At 43.6% G+C, this 9,020-nt stretch overlaps 1 pseudogene; it reads right to left on the bottom strand.

The window, feature by feature from the left end:
- Window positions 1-7,356: 7,356 nt before the first annotated feature.
- LOC138565926 (proline-rich AKT1 substrate 1-like) lies at window positions 7,357-8,637 on the bottom strand (annotated as a pseudogene).
- Window positions 8,638-9,020: the final 383 nt, after the last annotated feature.

Here is a 9,020-nt window from a genome sequence, read left to right as displayed (position 1 = left end):
TCTCCTTGTAACACATAGTAGATTTCTACAAAATTAAAGTCGTTCCAATTGTATTGTATGGTGTGGAGAGCATGGTGTTAAACAAGGGCTCGCCATGGGAGGCCTTAGAGGTGAAGTATTGGAAGGCAATCCTAGGCTTACCTAAAGCGACGCCGATTGCTATGATGCGGTATGAGCTGGGGTTGGTGTCTTTGTATGCACAGGCAAGGTGGAGACAGTGTGCCCTGCTACGGAAGTGCTTGTTGGGTATAAATAGTGGGACAATCCTAGAGGTATTGGCCTCTGCCTTGTTAAAATCATGTAATACATACCCAATTAATTGGCTGAAGTGTGTATTTAGCCATGTGTGAGGCAAATGTCACAATAGAGCTGTTACTCCAGAACCCTGACCGTGCTAAAGTAAAATTCTATCGCGCTGATTGGGCGGGGACTTTAGCGAAGTGCTCGCTCTATAAAGACTTTAATGTCTGGGTGTTTGGTGTTAAGCCTTATGGTATCATTGCTCAGTACCTGCTGAAATGTCCATCTCCAGCTATACGATCTGAATTCCAACGGTTCAGATAAAATCTATGGGGTACGAGAGATGTATTATATAGACGGAAACTGATCCTACAGGAACAAAACTACTGCAGATATTGTATCAATGTTCAGCAAAAAGAAACTCTGCAACATCTGCTAGTAGATTGTCTGTCACTAATGTTGGTGAGAGAAAGACATTTTCAGAATATTATCACCTTTCACACTCGCACCTCAAGTGACTACAAATGGCAAATTATGTTTTCGACCCCAGGAGAAAAAGTACAGATTGCTATAGTCCAATATCTAAGAATGGTTTTGCCTGTTGTAGCCGTCTCAAATTAAGCTGTATGGGGTCCCTATGGCCCTTGAGAGGTGTTCAGTTTGGTTATTTTTTAAATTCTCCTTTGATATCGTATTTAAACTATCAGGAAGGTATATGAAATGTAAAGTATTCGGTTTCTATTTATTGTTTCTGTTTTAAGATGTTTAATATGTTTAATATGTTTATCTTTTGTACCCTTGGTATTTTATTCCTTTGTTTCCTCTTGTTGTTTTGTATTAACGTTTACTTTTGTATATATTTGAAAAGTTGTGTATCAACTAAATCAAATAAAAATTAAAAATAAAAATTGTCATGGCTTCATATTGTAGGCAGTGGATCGCCAACTTCTCCATGATTGTGAAACCAATAGTGTCATTGACAAGGAAAGATGTTACCTTACCTTTGCCATGGAGCATGGAATGTCAAGAAGCATTTGAACTGCTCAAAGCTGCATTATATTCAGCTCCAGTTTTGGGCACACCAAATTATGCCGAGAGTTTTAAGTTATTTGTGCATGAAAATGATGGATGGGCTTTGGCTGTTTTGACACAGGAACAAGGAGGGAGAAATAGAGCATGTGGCCACTTCTCTTCCACGTTGGATCCTGTCACATGCGCTTTGCCGCGTTGCTTGCGAGCTGTTGCTGCAGCTGCCGCATCAGTAAAACAAACCGAGGGTATGGTTTTAGGTCACGCTTTAACCGTCATGGTGCCCCATGCAGTGGACATTCTTTTAAATAGAACGCAGATGCAACACCTTACATCAGCCAAATTAACGGGGTATGAACTTCTCCTCTTTGCACCGCATATCCAAATTATGAGGTGTTGCACTTTAAATCCAGCTGAGTTATTGCCTCCTCCCAATGAAAATGAAAAAGGGGGTGAAATACAATACCCCCATGATTGTTTAATGGTTACTGAACAAGAGACGAAAGGATGAATTAATCTAAAAGATACCCCACAGAAAGAGCCAGATGGAGAACTGTTTTGTGACGGTTCTTGTTTTAAATTACCCGATGGTACATGAACTGCTGCATATGCCATCACTACACTGAAAAGTATTGTAGAAAGAAAAAGAATCCCAAACAACTCAGCACAAGCCACAGAGATAATAACATTAACAAGAGCATGTGAAATTTCTGCAAACCTTAATGTAAACATATACACTGACAGTCAGTATGCATTTGGGGTGGTAGATCATTTTGGACGATTATGGGCTGAAAGGGGTTTCCTGACATCACACGGAACAAAAATCCAACATGGCACTTTGATAGTGAGACTGTTGTCTGCACTTGCGCTTCCCAAACGATTAGCAATAATGAAATGCGAAGCGCATAAAAAGGTAACATGTAATGTTGGAAAGGGAAACGCATTTGCAGACAGAATTACGAAAGAAACTGCCACTGATTTACACACAAAAATGCACGCTGAAAAAATGAAAGAGGTACGCTGCATGGTAGAAAATGGGATTGCCACAGTGAAGGAAATACAAACAGAAGTCACTGCAGATGAAATAAAAGCATGGTCTGAGGATCCATCAGAATTAGACGTTGAAGGTTGTTGGGTGGACAAACAGAACAGAAGATGGTTGTTGCCAAATGCCTATGTAATGGCGATGGTCACTATAGCCCATAGTCCTACATACATATCTGCTAAGAAAATGATTCAACATCTAGACAAAGTATGGCAGAATCCACATATTAGAAAAACTGCTGACAGACTGGTCCAAAATTGCATGACTTGTTTACAACATAATATTGGAAAAGGAACAGCGACTCCAGTAGGAAGTTTTGGCCCCCCTCTATGCCATTTGAAGTCATCCATTTTGACTTCATAGAAATGGAAAGATGGCAAAATTATAAGTATGTCCTCGTAGTGGTTTGCGCATTCTGCAAATGGGTAGAGGCCGATCCCCTGAAAGATTGTACAGCTATGTCCACAGCTAAAGTTATGCTAAACGAGTACTTTTCCCGTTTTGGCCTGCCCCGTGTCATATGGTCAGATAACGGTCCGTACTTCATTGCAGCCGTGATACTACAAATTTGTGCAGGTCTCCAAATAGACAAGCAATTCCATTCGGCCAGACACCCGATGAGTGCCAGTTCGGTGGAACGCCAGAACGATATTTTGAAAAATAAGATTAGCAAAATCTTTGAAGGGAGTCATTTGAAATGGCCCGACGCATTGCCGCTAGCTTTGTTGTGCATGTGAACCTCTGTACAGGCAAGGACTGGACTCTCCCCCTATGAAATGATAATGGGGAGACCAGAAAATGTTTGGAATGCTCCACAGCCGAAACGTTTGAGAGACATTGAACACCCTTTGCTTATTAATTACTGTAAACAGTTAACTCAAAACTTGCGTTTGTTTCATCAGCAGGTGCAGGAGGATCTTCCTGTCAGATATACCAGCCCAGGACATTGTCTGCAGCCTGGTGACTGGACACTAACTAAAGATTTTGAGAGAAAATCTTCGCTCGCACCGCGATGGAAGGGGCCCCATCAGGTGCTCCTGGTTACACATACTGCAGTCCGAGTGGATGGTCGCAAGTCATGGATCCACGCAACACACACACGGAAATAATTCCATTTCCTTTGAAAGAGCTGCCTGATCCTGACGTCGAAAGAAACACAGCTGCACTTGATCACAAAGATACAATCGCCAGTTCTTTGCCAGAGGTGCTCCCTAAACCTGAGAAAGGGCCTGGGGAGATTGCAACAAAGATCGAAAGTCCAAAGGTGCCTCAACCTTGTCCGACTGCTGTCGCATCATCACTCATTGTATCGCAAACTGGCACTGATCCTACATCTGGAAATGAGAGTGCATTGTTCATCGATCATACTGTACCTGGAGCCATAAGGTACAATCTACGATCTCAAAATCAGAAGTGATCTGCGTGTTTATTTTGCCTCTTTTCCCAACATGGATGAAGTGGGAAACGGAGGCCTAGGGAAATGGAACGTATGAGCTGTATCAAGCTGCATCAAATTGAAAGCTCTGAAACGCGGTTTTCCGGTGCCACCTTTGAAAAGTGAAGGAGCAGTGCGACCCCGTGCGAACAAGCGGGGGGCATATGGTACCGACACAATTGATGCTTGCGCCTGCCTTTTCGGAGCTCTGTGCGAAATCACATCAGCTTGCTGTCATTTATTAAGCAGGCTAGCCTGAACTGGCCTGAACGCTTTGCTATTACTTGGACGCGTTGCTGTTTACGTGCGTTGCTGTGGAGAACTTTTCCGCAACAAACATTGAAAACTTTTCCTGAGATAAGCATTACAGACAATCCCTACCCTCGCTCCTGCTCCCTCCTGCACCAACGCTGTTGATATTGTAGAAATAGAGACTATCGGCCTCATTACGACTTTGGAGGCAGCCATGGTGCTATTAGCACCATGGCTGCCTCCAAAATCGTGTCCGGGTCCGGATTCCCTGAATGGGGAAATACTGGGCCATTCTGACATCGGCGGGCCCGGTATTTCTGCCTTCAGGGAACCCGGGGCCTGTCCTTCCCCATTCCCATTCGAGCCCCATAGGGCTCAATGGGAATGGGGAGGGAGCTAACAACGGGCCAGTTAGTTACAGACCCGCTGTTAGCTCCCTGGTCCCCTCGCGGGACCTGCTCTGGACGTCTGGAAAAATCAGACGTCCAGAGCGGGTCCCGCGAGGGGACCTCATAATAGTGCGGAGTAGGTTTAACGGCGCCGGCACCATTACCGGCGCTGTTAAACCCATTCCGCACTAGTCGTAATGTGGCCCTAAGCCTGTTCCTAGAAAAACTTGGTTTGGAAATAATATGCTAATAATTATGATACCGCTTTGCATTCTGACTACACTGGTCCCTATATTCTGGTATCTGGAAACTGAGCATCCTTTGAATTTTCTTTTGCCTTCTACCAATGCTCCTACTACGAGCAGCCCAGTACATGTGCTCTCTTACACTCTCCCCTTACAAGACGTGAAACATAGAAAAGGTTATGATAATAATACATTGCTTCTGATTATGAATATGACCCATGCTATCTTGAATAGGTCCAACTGATGGGTCTGCTCCCATTTACCCCAGCATGGTGGAAAATGAAAGGGTTGGTATGTACAGCCTTCGCCACTTAATACCGCATGTTATGCATCATTGAGTGCGTTATTTTATGGAAAATGGAACAACAGTGATACTGGTCAGTTTGATGAAACAAATATAGATGAATAGGTGGTATTGCAACCGGTGGGTTGTTCTATATTTGAAAGCGCAAGCAAAATAAACACGGTACCAACACATCCAGTAGATAGGCTCTCAAGGCCTTACAAATCCCTAATCACTTTTAACATGGCTCCAGTAGGAAACAAAGATGCTGTGCCTCCCTCCTATACTATTAATCACAGTCCACGTTCTGTCCCATTTTGCTTACGAAAAAAGGGCTCCTATCTAGTAGGAACATTTACTAGATGCATGAATACTGCCGTAGGCAAGAAGAGAAACCATTAAATATAGGAAGTCCTGTTTATTTTGTATGTGGAGATCAGGCCTATCCATGGTTACCTAGAACGTGGGAAGGGACCTGTTATTTTGGTATACTTTTTCCTGGTGTATTTATTTCCAAAACTTCAGAAATATCAAAACTATCCAGATCTAGGCCGCGGCGAGATGATACCGCAGGACTAATTGCAGGCGACATAGCAAAGTCATTTATACCATTTTGGGGACAAGCAATAAATTCATGGAATATAAGGAAACTGTACAGGGTGTTAGAAAAAACGATAAATGGAACAATTGATATACTCTATAATAAGACACTAGAAGAGAAAGCCGTTAGGTTAATGATACTTCAGAATTGAATGGTCCTTGGTATAATTTTGGCTGATCGTGGGGGGGTATGCAAAATGTTGCGGTCAACATGCTGTGTATTCGTAAGTGACTCCTCCCCCACGATATTTGAAGCAATCAAGAAATTGCATGTTCAAAGTTTTGATATTTGTGTCGCCACAGGTGGTTCGAATCTGAATTCATGGTTTTGGGAACTATTGCGATCATGGGGATGGAAACTAATTGAAACTTTGGTCACGATATTAGGAATCCTCATGTTCTGTTGTTGCATACAATGCCTGCCAATCCTTTGCTCCCAAATTAAAAATGAATGTGTACACGCCATCAAAACAAAACCCCCTCACATATCAAATGAAGGTGCACACCATGAAAATGAAACAATCAAAGAATTCATGGCAATCAATATTTCTTTTTTTTGTGTGTTTTTTTTGGTTTGTTATGAAAACATCTTTATTGAAATTCCACAGGAGTTTGACAAGGTTTGCATCCAATTCAGACATTTAAAGGTAAAGGGTGTGGGTTAATGTCCTCAGAGCCTCTGAAGAGAGGTCAACCATGTCATCAAGTGAAGCTGTGAGATACAAAATACCTGCAACACCTGATGGGGTGTAGCGGGCGATACAGCAGTATAGAGGTGCTGAGGGTGCGTTGTCTAGGTGCACAATCAAAGTGTTTGCAGGGCAGGGTGTTAACTGGGCCCATCAACCTAGAAATTAGATGCTGCAGCACAGTAAAAGGAAATGCATCTGTGGAAGCACAGTGTAGTGTTGAGTGATGAAGAGAGTGGAACGCATAGTGGTGTCAAGGTACCAGTTGGGTCCTGGATCTACAGAACCAAAGTTAACAGCCGAAGAATGGGGCACAATTAAAATAGACCACAATAATTTGTGATTGCACACATCCCTTTCCAGCCGTAAAGGAGATTGCAGGGATGAGGGGGCAGTGATGAAAAGGCTGGTTCAGATATTCTCATTTGAGCCAAGAATAAGAAAGATGGTAGGAAAAGCATTTGGAGAGAATTCAGATTTCACAGGAAATGGAACCTGCCAAATATTCCAGCAAAAGCCATGGTCTTAGTGGTTCCCTGCAAACGTCAAGGCCAACCACCCAGGTTGCAGAAGAACATTGGTTAGGTCAGCTAACTAGATGTGTTACTAATAATGCAGTTTGTAGACTGCGAGGACATTAGACAAGCAGTGAACTAGCAATTGATTGTATCCGCCTTTTCGAACAGTAGACAAGGATTTTCAGGCAGTCAACAACTATTTAAAAAGGGGAGCAAGTTATACAACCAAGACTGACATGAAAGTCACCACAGCAAAGTTTCCCACAGCTGCAAGACAGGGTGTCTTGCAAATCTTAGAAATAGGGTAAACTGTACTGCCCTTATTCAAGGCCAAGTAGTTACTACCACATTCCTCCTGCCATCTTCAAACCCTGAAACTACCATCCAATCATAACACAGTCATTCAAGATGAGCAGAGACTGCCCCATGTGCAGTAAGAGGGGAGTGCAGCTGCTTCTCTCCCAAGCCTCTGGCCACATGTGCTACACAATACAGGGGTTAAAGCCAGGGACTGCAGGGTTAAAGCCAGGGACTGCAGAGGCATAAACAAATCTTTGGAGGAGCTTGTCAGAAGATTCTAGCAAGCCAGGCCCACCCAGTGGAGGTGGAATTGTGCTGCCCAAAAGCCACAGTACAAAGCAGCATTTGAGATGTGTGGTGGACGTTCACAGTGAAAGAACTGACAAATAGCAATCCATTCCTCTATTTATTGAGGAATAATGATTACAAATTATAATAGTAAATGTCTCAAAACTCAGTAGGGGCTTCTCATACCCGGTCCACACACACTGGGATGGTAGTAATTATTACCACTCACCGCTGAATGAAAAGAAAAAAGTAAAATACATTTAAAAAGTAAGCAAAGACAATTGTCTCCCACCAATTAACAGCAAGCCATGTCAGACATTGAGCTTCATCTGCTGAGTATCTTTCAGGGGAGATGGGCTGGGTGAGAAGAGGGAAGTTGTCAATGGGTTTAGTGTTCAAGAGAGTCATGTAAGCTTCAAAGCTTCCGATAGGTTTTCTTCTGAAAGTCACCAGTGCTCACACGAGGCCGTGGGCGGTCGGCAGTACTTAATCGTGGTCATGGTAGGTCACCAGTGTTCAGCCGAGGTCGTGGGAGGTCGCCGAACAACTGTGCGTTGCCTACAGCAAGCGCACGCATGCTGGCAGTTATCCACTCCAATTCTGGCGATGGGACCTTCCCACTCTCCTCATCTGAAGATTTGTGGTTGTGACTTTGCTCTTTAAATCCCCAGATTGGCACAGCCACTGGCAGGGACTTGGCATACTGCTGGTATGCAGGCTGAGGTGGTACATTCCCAAGGTCAGGCTGCCATCGTCTGTGCTTTCCTCTTGGTCAGATTCGAAAAAGGGCTCACATCCCTGGATGGTAGAATCTTCGTCCATCACAAACATCCCAGTTGAATCGCTAGGGTTCTCCAGATCTCCAGTCTTTGACAGTTACGTCTCATTAACATCGTCTTCATCAGATTCATCCAGCGTGACTTCAGGCTCCACTGTGTTACCAGAAAGGCAGCCATCAGGCTTGGGATGCTCCTCCACAGAAGAGAAGTGAGCTCTGCCATAGATTGAGAGAAAACTCCTTGAGTAGGAGTCTTCGTCTGTTGATGCTGCCCCTTTGCTCACCTGTCTGATGGAGACAGGGTTAACGAGCACAGTGGTCTTGCTGGGCAGCATCAGAAAGGTGACCACTGCCATGGGATGTATAGGCAAATGTAGATTGAAGTTTTGGCTTGTTGGCTCTAATTAAAACAACGTCATTTCCAGTTTGCTGGCGATAGTGCTTGGCAGCAAGAACAAGAGAGTCCCAGCTCTCTTTGTGGTTTTCAGACATGCTATTCATCTTCAACGGATAGTAACCTGATTAGTCTCTGCAACCCATTCCCTCTTGGCAAGGTAGTGGGCTAGTGTCTATTTTTCATTAGAGAAACGGACCTAACATCGGATTCTCGTCACATCGGCAATCAATATTTCTGATGACGATTATAGTAGTATGCATATCTTAAGTATGTGGTCAGATGAAGATGCGATGTATGCATGATGCTCTTGGCTTACAGCCAAAAGGAGGGTTTGTTAGTCCAGAAACAACCCTATAGTATGCATAGTATGTATATTATGTTGGCCGGAAACCAATCGCATCGTGTGACAAACATCGCAAACACAGAATCGTCAATGTAACTAGAGGGCGTCCATTTTGTGAAAATATCTGCCATTTGCTTTTTTCCTTGCTGTCAAAAGGCTTTGCAAATGTATTCTATGTTTCAAGCTCAT

The sequence above is a fragment of the Ambystoma mexicanum genome, chromosome 2p, assembly GCF_040938575.1.
Source record: "Ambystoma mexicanum isolate Mex_15411 chromosome 2p, UKY_AmexF1_1, whole genome shotgun sequence".
In the NCBI taxonomy this organism is placed as follows: Eukaryota; Metazoa; Chordata; class Amphibia; order Caudata; family Ambystomatidae; genus Ambystoma; species Ambystoma mexicanum.
The sequence above is the reverse complement of the archived record's forward strand: the minus strand, read 5'-3'. Positions and strand labels throughout refer to the sequence as shown.